Below are 23,301 nucleotides of genomic sequence, written 5' to 3' on the forward strand. Positions count from 1 at the left end.
ATTGCCTTTGCATGCTGTAGCTTGCTTTTTCCCCTTAGATCATCCATAGGTTAATTCTGTTTTTTAATCCTGACTTATGGATGGGAAAATTGAAGCATGATGTAAGATCACCTGACTGAGAAGTTGTTAGAGCCATATTTAAGCCCTGGCATTTTGACTCTGATGGTCCCTGTAACTGTATGGGCTTTTTCTATGCCCATCAGAGTTCCTGAATAATGACACAGAGGCTTAATTTTATTTACAATGGTTTTGGTCTTTGCTTTGGCTTGTTCCCAACTAGCTCAAAACTCATTTATCCTGTTTATACTAATCTAAGTTCTGCTACATGGCTGATTACCTCTCCTCAGTTTCATACGTCCATGTCTGACTTTCTCCCTGCCTGACTCCTTCCCAGAGTTCCTCTCTCTGCCAGATGTCACACCTTACTATCCTGCCTTTTGCTATAGACCATAGGCTTTTTATTTTTAACCAATCTGAAGGTGCCTTAGGTAGGGTAAGGAAGGACAGAGACATCTTCACACAGTAGATGAAACATCACTCAGGTTCCACTTTGAACTGCTGTACTAAGCCTGATCTCAAGCAGGTAATGTTGAATGTAGCTCAACTTTCTCTGATTACCACCATAGTATAATTGTGGTTATTTGCTAAATTATACACATGATGGGGTGGGTGGAAATTTCAGAGACTCTGAACTTAGAGGAGGATTTACCTGAAGTTGTTTTGTACCAGGCTGTCTTCTCCCCCACCCCTTTGTTTTCTGATTTTGAGAGAGGAAACTAAGGCTTTCCAAATGTTGGATAAGCACTGTACCATTAAGCCGTATCTCCAGTCCTACCATTTTGTATTTTGAGTTAGGGTCCCACTAAGTTTCCCAGGTTGGCCTTGAATTTGCTCAGTAGCTTAGATAGGCCCTGAACCTTCTATCCTGCCTCAGCCCAAGGTCTTAGATGTGAACTACTATACCCAGCCCATTTTTGCCCCTCATGAAAGTAGATTGTATAAAAACATCTTGATACTTTACAACCTACGGCATCTTAATTCTGGCCAAATAAGAGGTAGGTTTGTGTCCGCCTTTGTAACATAACTGCTAACAGTTTGTCAGGATTATCAGTACTACATAGAGTCTTGTGCAGTTTATTATTCAGTCAGTATTAAATCAAGCCTTTTTGGATAGGTTGTTTAAAACATGCTCTCATTAAGAGTTCCGCCTTTGTAACATAGCTGCTAACAGTTTGTCAGGATTATCAGTACTACATAGAGTCTTGTGCAGTTTATTATTCAGTCAGTATTAAATCAAGCCTTTTTGGATAGGTTGTTTAAAACATGCTCTCATTAAGAGTTTTCTTGACCACTTTAAACATTGTTTGGTGTTTAAAGAATCTTTTTATTTTATTGTTGGTAACTAGGTCACATACTGTAAAAGTTTAAATGAACTATTTGTTTTAACTTTTTGGAGAAACATCTGAGAGAGTTTTAGGACATTGCTCATAGAGACCTATGACATTTGGAGTCAGTGTTTAAAACTATTTTGTATCTGTAGCTGTGGCCAGATAATTATGGTCTAATTTGATATGTTTCAAGCACTTATGAGTTGAGTAGCTTGCAGTAGAAAATTTAGGGACAATGTATTTGCCATTGAGGGGACCAGGCACTGGTCAGACCACTGCCAGCAGACTTTGGGCAGTGATGTAACAATGACTTTTGTTTGTAGCTGTAGAGCTTGGGGCTGGTAGGAATGCTTTACTTAGAGCTAGGATTTTGTAACTTGTTCTTTTGTTCCCTTTGCATGCACAGTTGTAACATTTACAGCCCGTTATATCATTTCACTGATCCTCTACCTGCCTTCTATCTTGTGACTTTTGAATCTTCTGGAATTGTTATAAGTGCAGTCATAAATTTTTAATCCCCCCCACTTACTGTGTCTCATATGTCCTAAATACTGTTCTATGTAGTAGAGAAAGGTAGGATACATTTGTAACTATATGCCTCAGTGATTGTGTGGTCTTTGTTGTTGGAATGTTTTGTTTTTCCAGGCAGGGTTTCTGTGTAGGCTTGGCTGTTACTAGAACTCACTTTGTAGACTAGGCTGACCTTGAACTCAACCAAGTTCTGCCTACCTCTGCCTCCTGAACACTGAGAGTAAAGGCAAGGCGAGAGCCACCAAAACCTAGCAACTGTGGTCTTTTTATTGTCACAGTTCCCATTATTTAAATTAAATATTTCATGTGTGTTTTACTCCCTCAATTTCCCACTTAGGCACTCAGCTCAACTCCTGTCTGCCTTGCTGCCATATCTGTTTGTCTTAGTCCTTGGTGGGATATGACCCATATATCTGCATGAGTTCCACAGACACGGTTGTCTTTTTGTCTTTAGTCTTCAGTACCTGGTGAATATAATAAGTTCATTTACCCAGTATCAGATAACTGCTATGTTTAAGGCTCTGTACTCCATTCCATTTCCAAAGATGATGGGATGGAGTCTGTGTTATTACTAGAAAAGCGTATGGCTTTTCCCCCTTGTTATTCACTGGAATTGATTTGGGCTTTTCTGGTTTACAGTGCTCTTGGGTACACAGCCAGAATTACAGACTCCTTTATCTCAAAGGGACATTTGTGTTTTGTACATGTCATTCAACAAATGTTTCCTGAGCATGTGCATTTGCCCCTACTTGCCTTGGGTTTTCTTCCTCCTGACTCATTAGCTGTCATGCTTGTCTGAGTGTTGTGGAGAAGATGTAGAATCTGTAGGACAAGGCTCACAGTCATTTGCAGTGATTGCTTCCTGAAAGTTTGTGTTTTGAAGACTTGTGATATTAGTATAAATACAAGTGAACTTCCTACACTTTGATCCTTGAAACTTGACACATTCTAGGTTGGTAAAAAACATTGTTGTTACCTGTTGAAAGCCGAGTTGGACCATGGGAGAGGGCCACGCATGGTGTGGCTGCCATAGCATTCACAGGCAGCTCCAAGAGACTCACAGGCAGAGTGACTTCTGAGTTGAACTCAACTGGGCTGACATGACCAGGCCTTGGTCCTCAGATAAGATCCAGCAGTGCATGTGGGCGCAGGCTGGATGGGTTGCTGCTGATGAAACAGTCCTTAGAGGAAGGGCTGACAATTGATGCCTTTCATCTAGCAGCATCCTTAGCAGCCAAAGGAACACAGTGGGAGAGCTCTGTCTGGGAGTCCTAGTGAGCATCCTGGTGGTGACTGAGGCACTACCTCCACGGCTGGTTGCTTGTCCCTCTTCTCTTCTCCATTTCTAGGACTGGATAATGAACAGCTCACCCAGAAAGCCAACCTCCCACCTTCCCTTCTTAGTTTTCATGGGTGTTGCTATCACTGACATTTAATAATAAGGAGACTGGCAGTCATTGTTACCTGGAGCTGTCTTTCTGTCTAGAGCTCCTTTCGAAGATAATTAACATCTTAAAAAAAAAAAAAAAATGCCTAGCACCCGGAGAAGTGTTCAGTTTGGAAGATAAATTATATGGTCATCTCATTTTAGAATGAAAAAAAAATTCTTTAAGAATCTTCCATTTTCTGTTTTTAATATTAGAAAAAGAACATTTAATTTATGGATGCAGACTGATCTAGATTAGTTTTGTATTGGCCTTAGGCAACCCTGAAAAAATGCTTTTTATCTTTATCAAAGCTTTGAAGAACAAATATAAAAAAAATGTTGAACAATCAACATATTCTAGAAAGTCTATGACAAAGATGATAAAGATACAATATTTCTTTTCCTGTTGTTAAAATTGTACCTGTATAGGAGCTGGAGAGATGGTGTAATAGTTCTGAATGCATACTGCGCTTGCAGAGGACCTTAGTTCAGTTCCCTGTAACCATGTCCGGTGGGTCAGTATCACCAATAACTCCATCTCCAATGTATCTGTCAGCTTCTTCTGGCCTTTGCAGGTAACTATATTCTCCTACATACACTTCCTTTCAACACCAACACCATATTCTTCTATACATAATTAAAAATAAAACAAGCATTTAAAAAATTGTACCTGTAATGACTTCTAATTCTCTGATTTGTTTTATGCCTCAGTCATATACGTTCATGTCTTTCCTCTCTTCTGCACAAGTGCTCTGGAACAGATGGCGATTAAGTTGTCTGTTGTGGTGGTTTGAATGAAAATGGTCCCCATAGGCCCATAGGGAGGGGCACTGTTGGGAAGTGTGGCCTTGTTGGAGTAGGTGTGGCTCTGTTGGAAGAAGTGTGTCCCTACAGGTGGGAATTGAGGTCACAGATGTTTAAGCCAGGCCCAGTGTCTCACTGCTGTCTGTCAATCTCAGCTCCTTCTCCAGCACCATGTCTGCCTGCACGCTGCCATGCTTCCCGCCATGATGATAATGGACTGAACCTCTGAACTTGTAAGCCAGCCCCAGTTAAGTGTTTTTCTTATAATAGTTGCAGTGGTCATGGTGCCACAGAAACAGCTATTTTTTGAAAGGATGTTTTGGTCGACTGAAATCTGGGTGCTGAGGATATAGTAGCTGCTTAGGGATGGATAGTTTTAGTTCTGCCTTTTTAGAAAATTTTGTGGGAAAAGACAATTTCAGTTTTATTCTGAGTGGCTTCAATGACTTGCAAACTCTAAAATTAGGGATGGGTTCTGGAAACTGACTGGGGGGCAGAGGAAAGTGAGGGTTCACTGAGTCCCGTATCCCCGGAGGTGATTGGCCAGCAGTCATCCATGGTTCTTTCCTTTCTCTAGCGGTTTCTTCTTTGCCTAGTGTTTTGTGTGTTGGGTTGAGGACAGGATTCACTGCTGGGCTCAGCTTTGGCCCTCTCTACTTTTTCACCGGGAGAAGTCAACTGCTGGTTTTATTTTGATGTTTGGCATTGGATAGATGCTATCTTTATAGACAGTGCCCTACTAGGAAGGCAGAGCTTCTGAGTCCTGTGTCTTTTATAAAGGAATAGTATCAGGAGAGGGGCTGTGACCTGATGTATGATTTTCCACAAATGTGAAATCAGTAAGACAATGGGCAGCTGATATTCCACATAATTTTCATTGTTTTTGGAGACTGTGACATTGTATAAGGATGTAGTTTGAAATGTAAGGGTACATAGCCACATGTAAATCATGTGGCATGGACATTTCCCCCTTTTACTCTAGTTTCCTCTAGCTATACATTTATCTGAAATGTCAGTTGCTTTTTTTTCCCCTTATTTTAATTTTTTGGTTCTGGAGAGCAAACATCGTAGATGGGTGTCCTCCATTGGGCTACCCTACCCCAATTGCCTGAAGTGTTAATTTGATTTATAGTTGAAGAAGTATATGTAATATTTCCTTTTTTTCCCCCCCTGACCCAGTTAAAGATGGTGGGTGCTGGGGCTACTCCAGGGGAGGTGTGGTTTTCTTTTATTTGAAGTGAAACACCTCAAGTGACTAATTATATCCCTGACAATGTGGTATATAGGACTGCCATGTGACTCTCCCTGAGTCTCAGAGGCTAGGAAAAATAGGGATTTCAACTGATCCCACACACTAGCCATTGCTTAGATGACTGGATCCCATATTTCAGAGATCAGCAGTTTTGGTAGTTGCTAAGCAACAGAGAGGACAGCTGTGTGAGACATAAAAGTTACCTACCACATGCATAGTGCCTACGAGTACTGAACTCAAAAGAACCTGGTTCTAGGTTTCAAAAGGCTGAGTTCAGTCATCTCAGAACTTAGGATAGACGCATGAGGTGGCTCAGCAGTTAAGAACACTTGTGGTCTTCGGGAGGACCAGGGTTTGGTTCCTAGCACCCACACTGGGCACTCAAAATTGACTGCAACTCCTGCTTCAGAGGACCCGATGACCTCTTATGGCCTCGGAGGGCACCTGCACCTGTGTGCCGACACACACAGACACATACAAACACAAACACACATACAAACAAATGATAAATCTTAAAAACGTAGGACAAGCTAATAAAGTGTGCTTCTAAGGTAGCTCTCGTTACCTAATTTACCTTTTAAAAAGAAACATTTATTAAATGGCTGCAGTGTGTGTTGAGTGACAAGCACGTGCACTCTATATAATTCTTTGTCATTTGCTGGCCCTGACCAATCCTTGCTGAGGGCGACTGGCTACTGTCATTCTCCGTCGTCTCTCCATGTCTTCACAGATGGTCCCCCCACATCCCAGTCACTTCATTTCTTCTTTGTTTTCCTTCTGGTTCTCTTGCGCATCACGTTCAGACCCTCATTCTTATTACTATCAATAGCAGGATATTCTCTCTACGATCTCGTTTTGAAGCATTTCCAAATCTTGATCTCAGCCTTAAACTTCTCCCTGATCCCAGGACTGCTACTTCAGCAATCTCTTGATTTTTTTTTAAAAAAATATTATTTATTTTAAAATAAATAATACTTTCTTCATCATTTCAGAATTTCATGCGCTATATTTTGATCCTATCCATTCCCTTCCCCTGCCATTCCCTCCCCACTCACTCAACTTTGTATTTTCTTCTTTTTTTAAATGTCCATTGAGTCTAATATATGCTCCCCAAATATCCTTGAGTATGAAGCCTGGCTTGGACCATGGTTGACCTCTTAGGGACCACACCCTTAAAGAAAATGGACTCATCCTTTCACAGAAGCTATCAATGGCTCCTCTGCTAGGGGTGGGACTTTATTGCCCTCCCCATGCTGAGACTTCATTGGTTCTTTTATATTAGATTGTAAATATTTTATGTTACAGGCTGGAAAGATGGCTTAGTGGTTAAGAGGACTGACTACTTTTCCAGAGAACACAGATTTGATTTCCAGCACCCACAAAGCAGCTTATAACCATTGTACCGTTAGTTCCGGATGCTCTGATACCCTCTTCTGGCCTTTGAAAGCACCAGGCATGCACGTAGTGCACAGATATGGGTGTAAGCAAAATACCCATACATATTAAATAAAAGTAAATATTTAAAAAATATGTTATGTGTATAGGTGTTTCACAGGCATCTGTGTACATCACGAGAGCCTGGTGCCAGTGGGAACCAGAAGAAGGAGTTGGATTACCTGGAATTAGTGGTATAGACAGTTGTGAGTGAGTGCTGGGAATTGAACCTGGGCCATCAGGGAGAGCTCTTAACCATGGAGCCATCTACCAAGTCTGGAATTACTGGTTCTTAAAGCCACAAATTTCCCTCTCTTGTTTCTCTCTTCTTTGATGTCCTTTCTCCTTTTTATCCCCATCTTGAGTTCTGTACAATATTTGCTTGTTGAGATCCAGTTCTAGATAAATCTATCTTGCTGTCTAAATCCTAAGGCCATCAAGCTGAATGCCACTTGTACAAAACAAGCCATTACATCCAGTGCTTTCAGTTTGGGCTCAAGGTTGGTGGCCACCTTCAAGGCAACCCTTGCTGCCTGACTCCGGGCGTGTTCTATACTGTTTCATTCTTTCTTCTCAATACTGCCTTCCTCCTTCTTCCCTCTGCTAATAATGTATTTTATGGGTGTGAGAACACTTGTTTAGTACACATGAGGCCCTTAGTTTGATCCTTAGTACACAAAAAGAGAGCTGGATCTACTTCAGGATACCAAGAACATGGGCAGGCCCTTCTTTTCTTGCTGCTTGTGTCAATGTGTGGGCCTCAGTGCTTGTCTGCTTGCTTCCTTTTCTTCTGAATCTTGAAGGATGTCAGGGTGCCATTGAGTTTCCCCTGTCCCTGAGACATGATCCTAGTTATTCTTTCTATGTATTTCATTAATTCTTTTTTGGACCAGTTTCTCTTTCTCTACTGATCATTTCTATTGACCTGAAAATTCGTTATTTCTTCCACCTTAAATTTTTTTGGGGGACAGGGTCTCATGATGTAGCTCTGCCTGGCCTGGAACTCCCTATGTAGACTAGGCTGGGTGCTATAAGAAAGCAGGCTGAGCAAGCCATAAAGTCTGCAAGTAGTGTCTCTGCATTAGTTCCAATCTCCAGGCTTCTGTCCTGACCTCCCAGGACAGGCTGTTGTTGCCTGGAATGTGTTAGAGGAAATAAGCCCTTTCCTCCCCAAGATTTTGATCATGGTATTGCCTTTGGTTATTGTGTTTCATCACAGCAATACAGACCCTGACTAATATACTACCAATGACCACTTCTGTTCGTTTCTTTACTCACTTTGCCCCCTAAATTCACTCAGTAATTCTATCCCCTCTTATGCCATTCATATGTAAGGTTACTTATGCCAAATACTTCTAACTCATATTTGACAGTCCTATAACACTCTACCTAATGTCGGAGGCATGGTACACGTTTTCGAAACAAAACTTTGGAATCTCATGCCCAGAAGCTTTCATGTAGCATAGTCTTTTTTATTTCTCAGCCTCACTTACTGGCTGTGGTATCTTCAACATTACTGAGGCCCAAGGCTCTGAGTATCCTTTGCCTGTCTTTGATTCAGACTGCAGGATCCTTTTATCATCAGTGAAGCCTTTGACTCAGGTTTTAGAATTCATCCAGTCTTGCCTATCCTTCCCACCTCTGCTGTTCTGAGTCTCGGTCTTTCACGGTATCCTGCAGTCCTTCTTGCAGTGACTTCCTTTGCTGTTTACAGGCTATTCACAGAATGCCAGCCAGAAAGAGAGTGATAAAATGACACCGAGGGTGGCCTAGCTTTGCTCTGTCATTTCCTGTTTATCTTACTTACTTGTCTTCTGACTCATCTCAGGAAAAGTAAGCGTTTACAAGGGCATGCTGGATGGTTAGTGCTGGGAACCAGACCTGTACGCACCTTGGAGATGGGCCTTGGGCTTGCCTGTGGGGATTATCTTGATGTGTTAGTGAATTAACGGAGGCAAATGGTGTTAATTTTGGATGGGACACTGCAAGTTCACAGAACCCTGGCCTCTGGAAGTTGAGAGTGAGCCGAGCTCCCTCTCATGTAGTTCTCTGTGCTTCTGAACCATGAGTAGAATGACCCATTCCCTCACGTTCCTTCTGCTGTGACTTCCAGCTGTGATGGACCATAGCCTGGGACTGTGAGCTATAATAAACCTTATCTCTCTTACATTGCTTTTGTTAAAGATTATTTGCTTACAGCAGTAGGGGAAAAAAACCCAAGACTAAGGGCCTGGAAGGCCCGCCCGATCCACGATGGATGCTCCTCTGTAGTCTCTTCCTTTTGCTTTGGCTTATCTCTGCCACAGTTTTGTGTTGAGATTCTCTGATATGCCGACGCGATTTCTTCGGGGTCTTTTCACTCTCAGCCCCTGCATTAGTTCATCTTGCGCTGCTGTGACCACAGTAGCTGGTTTACCAGTGTGGACAGAGAGGTGCTGTGGCTCATGGTTTCAGGGCCGTGGTTGCCCGAGCTTAGGTGAGTCAGCACAAGATTGTGATGGCGAGAGCTGGTGGAGGGGCATGGCCGATCACATCTCAGCAGATGGGAAACAGAGAGAAGGGTCAGGCCACTATTGAGCTAGCTTCCTCTCTTCATCCCTTCTGTCTGAGACCCCGGCCCATGAGCTGCTCCCAAGCCGTGTTTAGTGTGGGTCTGAACTGCCCTCACAGATGTACCTAGAAGTGTGCCTCCATCTATTAGATGCTGGGCATGCAGTTGAGTTGACAATGAAGGTTAACTATGGCTGTCCCTGTGCCCAGACATCTCTGTGGATGCTTGTATGGCTCACACATTTTTCTTTTTTTAACTGTTACTTTCCAGTCTATGAGCTCCCTGTTTGAAGCCATGTTAGTTCCAAATAGCTATCACCCACTTCCTTCTTTGCGGTCCCATACAGCACTTAGTGTTATAAACAGACTGCATATCTACTCGGTTGTTCTTTATTGTAGTTTCCTTTGTCCAGAGTAAAAAGCCTCCCTCATGGTGGGAGGGGAGGAGTTTTTTGTTTACCTAGTACTAGTTAGATTTGGTCACCTTGACATAATCATAGATGTATCTGGGAAGAGGAAATGCCTCGGAGAGATTGGCCTGAAGGTAGTTTGTGTGTGTGTGTGTGTGTGTGTGTGTGTGTGTGTGTCCTTGAGTAATGACTTGGGAACTTAAAAAAGCAGGCTGAGGAAGCCAGAGAGAGCCGCGCAGTAAACAGAGTTCCTCATTGGCCTTTTCAGTTCCCGCCTCGAGCTCCCATCCTGACTTCCCTTCAAGATGGACTGTGATCTGAGCCCAAGTCCTTTCCTCCCCAAGATGCTTTTGGTCATGGCATTTTTAATTACAGCATAAAAACCAAGCTATGACAACCCTAACGTACAGAAAAGTGTTAATGTAATGTTCAGTGCTTTGTGAACACTAGTCAAATAAATGTGTGAACGAGTTTAGTCTGGTTTGCGTCGTGGTTCTTCTGTTGCAGATAAGAATAGAGTCGTAGGTAATTTAGTAATTTATGGAGATAGTTATCCTGGTCTGTACTGCTTCACTGCACCCTTGCTGTTTGCAGTGTTTCATTTCTCAGGATGTTACATACATGAGCTTTACATTGGGTTAACTGCACTGTCGGCAAGAGGAAGTCATCAATATTGTGTGTCTTATTACTGCTTACATCACCAGTCAAGATTAGGCAGAAGACAGAAAGATTTTTTAACCTAGCGATTACACGGGAACATCTCTTGGAGCATTTAAAAGCATCCTTTGTTAAACTGTTTCCTCTAAAGTAAGAATTCTGAAAAATTCACCTTTTCTGCCTTTTAGTGGCTAAACAAGCTGTACTTTACCAAGACGGAAAAGTACCTACCTGTATCCTATGAACTTGAAGCTACAAGGAGCACATTGGTGACGGCTGCTTGTTCGGTGTAGGAGGCTCAGACTTGCTGGATTCGGCTCCACTGCAGGCAGCTGGGATTTCTGGTCATTCGCTACCACTCAAGCAATAGAGTAATTTTTTTTTTTTCTCTCAAAAATTACCCAGGTACTTTCGGTGGAGTAGGGCAGTGATAAGATGTAGAGGCTCCACGCTCGGAAGACAGTCGCAGATCATGATGAGTGTGAATCCCACTTTTAAGTTTCTGCAGCTGCTTTTAAGAGTTACAAAGTACAGGATGTGTCTAGTCGGCATTTCCAGCACCTGCCCGATTTGTGGCTCGTATTCAAAGGGAATGATTGAGCTGAAAGTAAATTCTGCATACGGAGATGAACCGATATCCTGGGTTATAGAAACAGAGTTTGGATACCGACCAGGTCTGTGCCTGAATGTTTGGGTTCCTGATCAGATTTCTGAAATTAGATTTTTGTCATAAAATGTTGGCAGTGAAATTTTAACTGAGATTTGAGTAGTGTGTTAACGAAGTGTGCACTGTGGTTTGAAGGCAAAGCCTGCATGAGGGGATTATTAAGGTCCTCCTGCCCCCAATACTCCCATTTCTGGCCTTCCCAATTCTGTTTACATCTTTGACAGAATCTTTCATTGTCTTTGTTGTTTCATTGTCCTGGTTTTTTAATACTATATTAAGAGTTTTTGTACCTTAAGTTTATTCATTAAGGATATTGGATTATAATTTTATCTTCTTTTTCTTTTTTCTTTTCTTTTTTTTTGTACCTTTCTGGGGGTGGCATCACTGATTTTTTTTTTAATGTGAAAATCTTTATTGGATATTTACATTTCAGATGCCATCCCCTTTTCCCATCCCCCCCCCTTAGAAAACCCCTATCCCATGCCCCCTTTTCCTTTTTGCATTTATACATTTTTTAAAATAATGTTAATCATAAGCGTTATAAGTTTGGAATTGTTCAATCAGAGGTGTAACCCACTGACCAACCTAGATATAACAACTATCTTTGACTGGCGGAGATACATGAATATCTGCCTCCCTGTCTCCCCCCTCTTTCTCTCTTTCATCACCTAGCTTCTCCTCTCCTTCTCCTCCTCTTCTTACTCCTTTTCTTCCTCTCAGTACTCCTCCTACCTTAGCTCCTCCTACACATCACCCTTCCTGTTAAAATGAAACTTTTCTCTCAAAATACAATTAGAGCATAATTATGCCAATTTGTACCAGTGAGGTACAAGATAGTCCTAATACCCAGTCCATCATTTTGTTGATTAACCAGCACCTCCGTCATCTATCCTAACTAAAACATTTAGGTCTGAACCTGGCTTTAGGATGAATGTCAGCTGACGACCATCCACTCAAATCTTTTCTCTTAAGGTAAATAGCTATAAGTTTTCAACCCCGTCAGAAATCCAGAATGACTCAGTTAACTATAATTGTGGGAAGCACAAAGCATAGCTTCTAAAACTTAGCCAATTTATAGAGACCTCTGAACACCTGAAAAGCCCCTATACTACCGAACGTTGGAGCATCAAATCTTCAGCCTTCTGGCCCAGAATCATCTGACAGACCTTGGTGATGCAGGATTATTAAGGGCTGATTACTCTGTCTAGGCAGATATAATCAGTCGACTATTCTGCATGTGTGTCCTTTTCTGGACAGTAATTTGTCTGTAGATGGAGAGAGGCAATTCTTGCCTAGTGGCTGTTACCACACAACTGGAGTAACTCCAAGGATGCTCAATTTCTTCTTCTTAGAATCCACGACAGGAAGCTGTCAGGAGCAGACAGGTCTCTAATCAATATGAACATTAATATATAAATATTTGTAGCGTCGGTTCTATGGACTTCTGATGTTTTGAAAACCAACTATCCATGTAAGGTAACCTGGACTGTTGTCTGTTCACTCCTCTCAGCTATTTCTAAATAAAATATGGAAAACACCCTAACAATAAACTCAAAAATATGAATTTGCTATAGTCCCTTAACTCATAGGTTAACCGTCCCAAATCAGTTAAAAAAGTTAAAAAAGGGCTGGGTCTAGGCATTGTATTCCTAAATGTGTTATACAGGCACAATGCCCATGACTGTATCAATATTCATCTCATTTTTATATTAATAAGAGGCTCGTACCAATGAAAACCTTAAATTTGAGATCCAAGTAAATTTTGTACCATTTAAGAAATTATAACTTCATCTTGATAATAATTATACAGATTTCTACCAATAGGTTATGGCTATGCAATAAGTCCTAGCTAATCCCCCCTGTTCCAACAAAACCACTACTTGTCCCTAGAAAGACAGACCATTATTAACCACCTTAGTTCCCAAGCTCAGGGAATAGGGGCGCTGACTCTTCTTTAACTTCTTCAAGCTGATTAAGGGCATTGAGATTTTAGAAGAGGGGTGGGGGGAAGAGTAAGTTGATAAGCCTCTGATGCTGTGTCTTCACTGAATCCAGATGGAATTCCAGGACATCAGAGGTTTGGGCAGGTCTGCTCAGTATGCTTGATGAGTAGATACACCAAGGCTCTGTATTCTGCAATATACAATTCTCAGAACAAGTTTTAGTACCAAGAAAAAAAAAAAATTTCTCACCCCCAGGGGGCTGACATTTTTTTTTAAAAGATGTTGGTTCTGAAGACTTTTTTTTTCCCGCTTGTTAAAATTGGTTGTAGTATTTACGTTTCAGATTTTATCCCCTTAGCCTACTTCCTCCCACCACCCAGAAACCTATCCCATCCCCCTCCTCATGCTTCTGAGGCAGTGACCGCACCTACCCCCCCCCACTATCCCCTCCCCACCCTCACATTCCCCCCCCCCCCACTGTGTGTTCATTTTCTTTTTTTTTTTTTTTATGGGACCAAGAAACTCCTCTCCCACCTATGTCCGACAAGGCCATCCTCCCCTACATATACCTCTGGAGACTTGGGTCCCTCCCTATGTGTTCCCAGGCTGGTGGTTTAGACCCTGGGGGCTCTGGTTGTTTGGTATTGTTGCTTTCCACCTGGGGTCAATAACCCTTTCTGCTCCTTCAGTCCTCTCATTAAATTCTCCATTGGGAAACCCCTGATCATATCAGTGGTTAATTGTGAACATTGTCCTCTGAGTGTGTTAGTCTTTGGCTGACCTCTAAGGAGACAGCTATATCATGTTCCTCACATTATGCACTTCCAGCCATCCACAACAGTGTTTAGCTTAGGTGGCTATACATGGGATGAATACCCAGGTGGAAAGGTCTCCTGATGGCCCCTCCTTCAGCTTCTGTACCATGTTTTGTTTCCCTATTTACTCCCTTGAGCATTTTTGTTTCTCATTCTAAGTAGAACTGAGGCATCCCCTCTTGGTCTTCCTTCTTCATGAGCTTCATGTGGTCTGTGGGTTGAGTCTTCGATAATCCAAGCTTTTGGGCTAACATCCGTGGAGATATGTTTGTGTAACTATCTTCTTTTGGGGTTTTTGGAAGATTACTTTCTTGCTTTTTCTAGGTTGTAGTTTCCCTCCTTGTGTTGGAGTTTTCCACCAATTATTCTTTGAAGTGCTTGATTTGTGTTGAGATACTGTGTAAATTTGGATTTGTTTTGGAATATTTTGGTTTCTCCATCAATAATGATTGACAGTTTTGCTGGGTATAGTAGTCTGGGCTGGCATTTGTGTTCTCTTAGGGTCTGTATGATATCGGTCCAGGATCTTCTGGCTTTTATGGTCTCTGGTGAGAAGTCTGGTGTAATTCTTATAGGTCTGCCTTTATATGTTACTTTGCCTTTTTCCCTTACTGCTTTTAGTATTTTTTTTTTGTTTTGTACATTTGATGTTTTGACTATTATATGGCGGGAAGTATTTCTTTTCTGGTCTAAACTATTTGGAGTTCTGTAAGCTTCTTGTATATTTATGGACATCTCTTTCTTTAGGTTAGGGAAGTTTTCCTCTATAATTTTGTTGAGGATATTTATTGGTCCTTTTAGTTGGGAGTCTTCCCCCTCATCTATACCTATTATCCTTAGGTTTGGCCTTCTCATTGTGTCTTGGATTTCTTGTATATTTTGGGTTAGTAGCTTTTTGTATTTTGCATTTTCTTTGACAGTTGTGTCAATGTTTTCTATGGTATCTTCTGCGCATGAGATTCTCTCTTCCATCTCTTGTATTCTGTTGGTGATACTTGTGTCTATGACTCCTGATCTTTTTTTTAGGTTTTCTATCTCCAGGGTATTGTCCCTTTGTGATTTCTTTATTGTTTCTACTTCCATTTTTAGATCCTGCATGGTTCTGTTGAATTCCTTTTCCCATTTGGTTGCATTTTCTTGAAATTCCGTAAGGGATTTTTGTGTTTCCTCTTTAAGGGTTTCTATCTGTCTACTAGTGCTCTCCTTAAGTTCTTTGAGAATGTTATTTATGTCTTTCTTAAAGCCCTCTATCATCATCATGAGAAGTGATTTTAATTCTGATTCCTGCTTTTCTGGTGCGATGGGGTGTTCAGGGCTTGCTCTGATGGGGGAGCTGGGTTCTGATGATGCTATGTAACTTTGGTTTCTGTTGCTTATGTTCTTGCTCTTGCCTTTTGCCATCTGGTTAACTCTAGTGCTGCCTGTACTTGCTGTCTCTGACTAAAGCCTGTCTTTCCAGTTATCTAGCTTGTGTCTGATCTCCTAGGGGTCCAGATGTCTCTGTGATCTTTTCCAGCTGCACTGATTACAGTGGTACCTCTAGGATGCCTCAGGATATGGTGCCTCCAAGGTAGTAGTCCAGCTAGGTGTCTGCTGTTCTGGGTGCAGTGTCTCCTCTAGAATATCTCAAGATATGTTGTCTGAAGCTCTGAGTTCATTTGTTCCTCTGTGGCTCTGGATTGAGTGGACCTTCCAGTATGTCTCAGGTGGAATCCAGGGTCCACACAACAGCAGACCTGGCAGAGGTCTAATCCAGGCCTCAGATCTGAGAACTAGTTTCTAAGACACTGTCCAAGTTTGAGCGCCTGGGATCCCTGCTTCCTCTGGGTTCTTGGAGGTTGGGGACAGAGCTGCCACCCAAGATCTGCTCAGTGCTCTGGCCCAGACCTGAAGGAACCAGTGTTCCGGGTCGGGAGTGACTTCCTGGGTCCTTTTGGTTCCCAGTTACTCCCTGTTTAGGGTGGGCCCTGCTGTCTGCTTACCTAAGATACTGCCTGAGTTCGAGCACCTGGGATCCCCGCTTCCTCTGGGTTCTTGGAGAGGTGATACTGGTTTTAGACAGAGTTTTCTAGCATTCCTCTCTTTTCTACTTTATGTAGTCATTTGAGAAGGACTGCTGTTAATTCTTCTTTAAAGATGTGGTAGAATTGACTCCATTAGGCCCTGGACCAGGTTTAGTTGGGAAGTTTGTATAGATGCACATGTGTGTTCATGGGTCTATGTGTGTGGAGGCTACAGTGTCAGTGTGGAGGCCTTGGGTGTCAGTTCTTAGGCATTGTTCATTGCTTTTTGAGATAAGGTCACTCACTGGTCTGGAGCTTGGCAAGTAAGCCAGGTGAACTATAAAGTGGGTCTTGGGGATCTTCCTACTTCTGCCTCCCTATTCTTGGAATTATACAAATATGATTGCCTTTAAAAATATTATTTAATTTTTTACACAATATATTTTGATCATATTCTTTTCTCTTCCCCAGCTTCTCCCAGCTCCTCTCCACTTCCCACCCACCCACCCAACTTCATGTTCTCTCTTTAAAAAAACAACTCCTCAAATCAAGACAAACAAATAAACAACCCAATAAGATGAGGGTGTGGGGCTGGGCAAACAAAAAGCACACAAAATCACATGTCAGCCAACTACTCCTGGGCATGGGGCCTGCTTTGCAGTGTGATTGATCCAGTGACACTCTATTGGAGAAAACTGACTTTCCCTTTCCCAGCAAGCATCAATCACAAATGACTTCTTGGTAGAAGGTGGGACTCTATCTGGTCTCCCTGTTGGGATTTTTGTCTGGCTTGAACTTGTGTAGGTTTTGTGCACGCTGTCACAGTCTCTGTGAGTTAACATGTGATCAGTCATGTTTTATCTGGAAGACACTTTCTGAGGAGCCATCCCCCACCTCTGGCTTTTCTTTCCACCTCTTCTCCAGCATAGAACTGTGAGCACTGGGGCAGGGCTCAGGGGTTGATAAAGATTCCTGCTGTGACCAAGTGCTCTGAAGTCTTTGACTCACTGCACATTATCCAGTTGTGAATCTCTGTGTTAATTGTCATGTCCTGCAAAAACAAAAACAAAAACAAAACAAAACAAAACAAAAAAACAAAACCAGAAAATTTCCTGGTGAGAGTTGAGTGATATACTTACTGTTCATTTATCATCCTTTTACCCCATGGTGGTGTCTGTTCTTGGTGGTCAGGTGTGTTTCTTGGATACAGCAGAAAGATGGAGCCTGTTTTCTACTCTAGTTTTTTAGTCAGTGACTTTTTATTGAGGAATTGAGACCATTAATATATAGAACTATTGAGCTGTGTTTATTGATTCCTTTAATATGTTGCTGTGTATTTTCCTTTTTTTTTTTTTTTTTTGATTAATTGTTCTGGATTATCTATTCTTTGTGTCTTCTTGGATGTTCTTCAGATTTTTTTTCCTTCTAATGCTTTCTGTAGGGCTGAACTGGTGGACAGACATTGCTTAAATTTGTTTTTATTGTGAGCTGTTTTTATTTCTTCATCAACTGTGATTGATAGTTTTGCTGGGTGTAGTAGTTCAGGCTGGCATCTGTGTTTTTGTTTTTTTTTTTTTTTTTTTTTTTTTTTGTTTTTTTTGTTTTTTCATGCTTGTAGAATATCTAGAGCCTCCAATAAAAAGTCAGGTTTTAGTCTGATGGGCTTGCCTTTATGTGTAACTTGGTCTTTTTCTCTTGCAGCTTGTAATAGCACCCCCCCCCCCCCCATACATTTAAGGTTTTAGTTATTATATGTCATGGGGCATTTAGTTCCTGGTTCTGTTTATTTGGTGTTTTGTATGCCTCTGGTACCTTGATAGGCATTTTTTTCTTTAGATTGGGAAAATGCCCTTCTGTGATTTTCTTGTGTGTCCTTCTAACAATTTCTGTGCCTTTATCTGGGTTTCTTCTTCCTGTATACCAGCAGTTCTCAAACTATAGGTCATGACCCCTCTGGAGGCTGAATACTCTTCCACAGGGGTTGCCTAAGACCATTGTAAAGCACAGATTTACATTACAGTTCATAACAGTACAAAACTACAGTCATAGTAGTAACAAAATGATGTTATGGTTGCCAGTCCCTCACCACAGTGTGAGGGACTGTTAAAGGACTGCAGGATTACAAACACTGAGAACCACTGCTCTACACTTACTGTTTGTAGGTTTGGTCTTTTCATAGTGTTCCAGATTTCCTGGATGATGTCTTGTGCCTGGACATTTTTTTTTAATTTATAACTCTGCACCTTTATTAATAGGTCAGTGGTCCAGGTTGCAAGCTGATAACCATCTTTCCTCATGAGGGTATTAAGAAGTTTAATTTAGCTTACCTTTGGCTAGATCTCCTAATTTTAGTTTTTATACATTTCTTATTAAGCTTTCATTGATTGCGTTGGCAGCTCTGTTTTGTAAAGCAAAATAATCTATTACCCAGTCTCTTGCCTTCTGTATGTTTATTTTAGCCTTCAAATCCTGCTTTGATAATGCCTCTTATTCTAGGTGTAAACTGTTTCTAGTGGTTTTATCATGCTTATTTATTCATTCATTCTTTTTCCAGTCCACATTCTGCCTGACTGAACTGCATTTCCTCTATTGTCTTCTACACCTGAATTTCTCTTCTCCTTCATTCAGGATGTTGGTGAGGCTTACCTTTGAACTCTTCTCTGACTTCCTGAGCTTTTCATTTTAAGTTTAGTGATCCTCTTTGTTAAATTCTGCTTTCATGTCTTGAATTTTTGTCATTATTTCATCAATGGTTTGTGCTTTTATGGTCTCATTAAAGCATGTATTCGTATCTTCTTCTAGGTCCTTGAGCATATTCATAATTGGTATTTTCAAGTTCTTGTTGTGTGCTACAGCTAAGCTGCTTTTCTCAGGGCCTATCGTAATAGCATTTTTCATTTTTGGGTGAGACATACTGTTTTGGTTGTTCATGTCTGTGTTTTTGAGCTGAGATTGAGCACCTGGAGTTATGATGGTTGTGGTATTCCTTACTATAGATGTCTGGTCTCAACTCTGTTGGGTGGGTATTCAATTCTTTGGTTGTTATCGCCCCAGTCTGGTTCCTAGCCAAGTGTGTCAGCTGTGGGTTCTTGGTAGAGAACACTTCCATGAGTTGGTGTTGGGTGGGATAGAAAGAATGACTGTATCCTAGTTAAGTGTGGTGGCTGGGGCTCCCCTGAGTCTAACAGCTCAGTGTGCAGCTATGGGTCAGTAGTAGACACCTTGTTCTGTAGATTGATGAGGAGTCACAAAGGACTGGAGATGGCCTGGAAGAGATGACGGAAAAGATGGCAGTCAAAAGCTAGGGACTTATTTCTGCAGCAAGAGGCTAAGTCTCAGTGGGATGGAGATATTCTGGGGAGATGGGAAGGAGGGCACATGTAGCATACCTGAGTCCCTTGTTAGTGTGGCAGCTGCAGGGTTTCTGGTAGAGAGCTATTCTGTAGATCAGAAGGAGTCATAAAGAAATGGAGGTAGGCTAGAAGAAATGGCTGAAAAGGGGTGGCAGTGAAGGCCTAGGGGGCCCTGGGTCTACACCAAGAGGCCAAGTCTCAATGGGATGGAGGTCTGTGTTTGGATTTTATTAAAATGTGGGTTTTGGGGATTGGACTAAGGGTCTCACATTCGTTTCAGCCCCGCTGCTGTCATAGACATATTAGATATATTTAAATGATGCCATCTTGGATTATTTTGGTAGGTCATATGCTTTTAGAGATTCATTTATTTTCTTTAGATTTTCCAATTTAGGGGATACAATTTTTTTCTGTTTTTTTTTTTTTTTTTTTTTTTTTTAGAAAAGGTCTCAATTTATAGCTCTAGCAGGCCTGAGGCTTGCTGTTGTGGGGAGCCGACAGAAGGCGGCTATCATCCGTGCAGCCATCTTGAGCCATATACCCTGACAAGAGACTTGATTACAGCAGTCTAGGCAGCTGAGAACACTCTGATAACATTTTGTTTTAGATACCCAGGATCGTCTCTTGGGTGTGTGAGATTTAGGTGTGATTTAGAGATAAGACCTAAGGGCGTGACTTAAGGGCGTGACTTAGAAGTGAGACATATAAAAGGCAAGAGGCAGACAGAAGAGATTATTAAATATTAGGCACTTGGAGTAGGCACTTGAGACTCGAGACAGGAACTAGGAATTAGACACTTGTACTTGGATGAGACTCGAGACTAGAACTTGGAACTTGGAGGCACTAGGGACTAGGAACTCAAGACTTGGGACTTGGACTAGGAAGAGAGACTGAAGAATAAGCGGGATTGAATCACACTCTGTCTGGTCTCCATTCCTCGAGTCTGTCCTCACTCTCTCTCTTGCTGAACCCCGACTCGTGGACTGGAGCAGCTTGGGGCAGTGCGAGCTCTAACAACTTATCCCCCAAGGCTTTTGGCAGTATGGGTTCCAACATTGATAGAGTGGTCCCCAACATGCTGTGGAGATCATCATATTGGCCTTGAGCTCACAAAGATCCACTTGCTTCCGCCTCCTGCATCCTTTAGGTTTCTATGACCCTGCCTGGCAAATGAACTCTGTTTATTAATTTCTGTCTTCCTGTCTACTGATTTTTGGATTTGCCTTGTTTTTGATTTCTCAGGTAGATCATTTAGTTATCTGAGATTTCTCTGATTTGATTTTTTGGGGAGGGGGTAGACATTTGTAGGTCGTAGCTTCTATCCTTAGAACTGATTTCATGATTTAATTGTTTCCCATATGTTTTGATCTGTTGTGCTTTCCCTTTCATTAACTTCTAGAGAGTTTTGGATTTCCCTTTTCCTTCCTTTGGTGACCTATTCTTCATTCAGTAGTGTTCCTTGGACTCGATGACATTGCTCTAATGTAAAGAGACTAGGATTCCATACTCCCGAGTTCTCTTTAGTGGGTACAGGAGACGCTTCTGCTCAGCTCTTCTGTCTTCTAGAGGTTATTTTCTAATGAGTTCTTTGTACAGGTGTCAGTGTGCGCATGCCAGTTTGTGCAAAAGTGGAACATTCTTTCTTAGTTTTCAGTTAATGGCCACATCCGCCTCAGATCCTGCTCTTTGACACCGTTTATATAGTCTGTCTGGATTCTAGTGGTTTCTGATGCAGAGTGGAGAGTCCTTTTGTGTCAGCCTCATAACCGTGATCATTTGCTCTGTGTTTCTTCTTTCAAGGCTCATGTGTTCCGTTTATGTGCACTTTTAGCTTTCTAATGCCTCTAAAAACTGATCACTTTTAGCCTGGAATTTTAAATAGATTGAGGAGGGTTAGTTTGAAAGAAGCAACGCTGCAGTTAACTCTGGTAGTTCAATAAGTTGAGATATAAAGTTTAGTTATTCAATTCAAACATTTTTTCTTTTCTTTTTCTTTCTTTCTTTCTTTCTTTCTTTCTTTCTTTCTTTTTTTCTTTTTTTTTTTTTTGTTTTGTTTTTGGTTTTTCGAGACAGGGTTTCTCTGTGTAGCCCTGGCTATCCTGGAACTCACTCTGTAGACCAGGCTGGCCTCGAACTCAGAAATCCACCTGCCTCTGCTTCCCAAGTGCTGGAATTAAAGGTGTGTGCCACTACCGCCCGGCTCAAGCATGTTTTTTCTAATTTCCATTTTTTAAATTTTTTTTGAGCTATGTATTAGAGAGGTGCATTTAGTAAGCCATCTAACACAAACTTTACTGTATCTCCCCGCCTCCTTTTCCTTCTTTCCTCCTTCCTTTTCTTTTTCTTCTTTTCTCTTGCTGTGATAGAATAGCCTGATAGAAGCAGCTTAAGGCAGAAAGGCTTTGCTTTGGCTCACAGCTCAGTGGTACTATGTGTGAGGAAGTCGTGGTACTAGGAGCTGGGATGTGGGCGGTGGAGGAAGGGGCTGGTACACTGCATGGAACTCAAGTAGTGAGAAACTAGGAGGTGGGGATGGGCTTCACAGCCTTTCTTTCAGAAAGCTCCACCTCCTTAAGGTTTTACATTCTTCCCAAACTAGCTCTGGGTGGGAGTGCAGTCGGTGACTATGTTTAAACCCCTGAGCCTATATGGGATATTGGGATATTCTACAATAAACAACAACAAAATAGCTAGTTTTCTTGGTCCCTCCTTTCTTCCCTGCCCTCCCCTCCTCACCCCTCCCCTCCCCACCTTCCCCTCCTCCCTATTTTATTTTTTCTTGAATATTGAAACTTGAGCCTAAGGTCTCCGCTGAGCCCTACAGCCCCACATCCAGATTTCTTTATTGTTACTGATTCTTAGTGTAATCCCACCATGGCCAGAGAACATACTCAGTATGGTTCTTATAAGTAATTCTTAATGAGTCTGTAATGTGGACACTTTTCTATATATGTGCACAGTGTATTCTGCTTACTCTCCCCTCACCTACCTGCTACCCCCCACTTCTTCCAAGTGTCTTTCCCACCGTCAAGTCTTCTGTTTTGCGACATGCTGCATTTGATTTTACTCTTTACAAAGTTGCTGAGATAGGTGGAACCCCAGCATATGATTGGCTCTGTATTGGTGTTCCTGGTGTAGGTGCTGTAGGTGACATCCTGAATATGTCAGTTTAATCACATAATTTATTGTGTTATGCCAATATTTTTAAAGCCTCTTTTCTTTCAGGGGGAGGGTAATTGTTGTTGTTGTTTGTTTGTTTGTTTGTTTTTGTCATTGCCCAGATAGTATCTCAGAATCTCATCATGCTGACTTATGTACTTGCCTATGTTCTATTTAGTTGTGGCAGTTATTCCACACTGCTTGGTGCTCATTGTTGCATGTCGTCGTCTTCCTCTTCCTCCTCTTCCTCCTCTTCCTCCTCTTCTTCTTCCTCCTCTTCCTCTTTCTCTTCTTCCTCTTCCTCCTCTTCCTCCTCCTTCTCTTCTTCCTCCTCCTTCTCTTCTTCCTCCTCCTCTTCTTCTTCCTCCTCCTCCTCCTTTTCTCCTCTTCTTCCTCCTCCTCCTCTTCCTTCTCTTCTTCTTCCTCTTCCTTCTCTTCCTCATCTTCCTTCTCCTCCTCTTTCTCCTCCTTCTCCTCCTCTTCCTTCTCTTCCTTCTCCTCTTCCTCCTCTTCCTTCTCTTCCTTCTCCTCTTCCTCCTCTTCCTCCTCTTCCTCCTCCTCTTCTTCTTCTTCCTCCTCCTCCTCCTTCTTTCTTCTTCTTCATCATTATTCCAGGAGTGAGGGTCTCTGCTTGGGGGAGGGGTATCTAAGTCCCAGGATCCCGGGGGTCCTAGTTAAGCCGGATATTTGGGGGTGGGGTCTGGGGGGTCTTACCTGTGATCCTAGTTGTGTCAGAATACCTGGGGAGTCGAGCTGCAACTGGGGTGTGGGCTGAATGGGCTGAGATCCAGAGCGGACGCTCTGCTCATAGTACAGGTGCAAACCGGAAGGAGTTGTCTTCTTAAGTCTTTGTAAATCTGAGCCTTTAACAGAACGAATTTTGCCTTACTATCTTTGGCAGTGTCTTTC

The 23,301-nt window shown here is 42.0% G+C and overlaps 1 protein-coding gene across 3 annotated transcripts in view; it reads left to right on the forward strand.

Moving 5' to 3' along the window:
- Window positions 1-23,301, forward strand: part of Bckdhb (branched chain keto acid dehydrogenase E1 subunit beta) — a 205,975-nt gene that overhangs the window by 37,810 nt on the left and 144,864 nt on the right. The gene's annotated exons all lie outside the window — the stretch shown is intronic.

This window comes from Arvicanthis niloticus, chromosome 21 (genome assembly GCF_011762505.2).
Source record: "Arvicanthis niloticus isolate mArvNil1 chromosome 21, mArvNil1.pat.X, whole genome shotgun sequence".
In the NCBI taxonomy this organism is placed as follows: domain Eukaryota; kingdom Metazoa; phylum Chordata; class Mammalia; order Rodentia; family Muridae; genus Arvicanthis; species Arvicanthis niloticus.